Source organism: Bos grunniens, chromosome 7 (assembly GCF_055505025.1).
Source record: "Bos grunniens cultivar Pamir isolate PY7600 chromosome 7, Bosgru_T2T1.0, whole genome shotgun sequence".
Taxonomy (NCBI): Eukaryota; Metazoa; Chordata; class Mammalia; order Artiodactyla; family Bovidae; genus Bos; species Bos grunniens.
The window spans coordinates 67,085,679-67,086,185 of NC_141171.1; positions in this window are offsets into that span (position 1 = coordinate 67,085,679).

Below are 507 nucleotides of genomic sequence, written 5' to 3' on the forward strand. Positions count from 1 at the left end.
AAAGTGGGACATGAGTACATTTAATATATGTCACATAATGTTGGGTGGCAGTTCCAAAAATAGGCTTGGGAAGACTTCCTCGGGAGTGAAAGCTGAGTCCCACCTTGACTGCGCCGTGGGTACTGTGCCAGAATTGGTATATGGAAGACAGAGGGAAGCAGAAGGAGGTGGCAGCTCCCCTTGGACATAAGTGGTTGGTATCTTTATATATGTGTTAAAGAAAAATACTTAACAGAATTAATTATCTTTGGTTAAGGAGCCCTTTTAACAAGGCCCCGAAGGCCATATATTCATTGTACAAACTGAGTTCTTAGCAAGTGTGAAACATACAGAGATGTATACACAGACCCACCCTGAAAACAAAGAAGATATGTGCCATTTTTTTTACTGTTTTCCAACAGAATCCTGTTACTTCCTGTGAGCCCCATTTAAGTTTGTTTTTAATTGGGGGGGTTGTTGGGAGGAAGTGATAACAAAAGACAAAACAGAAGTTGGATGTGATATAAA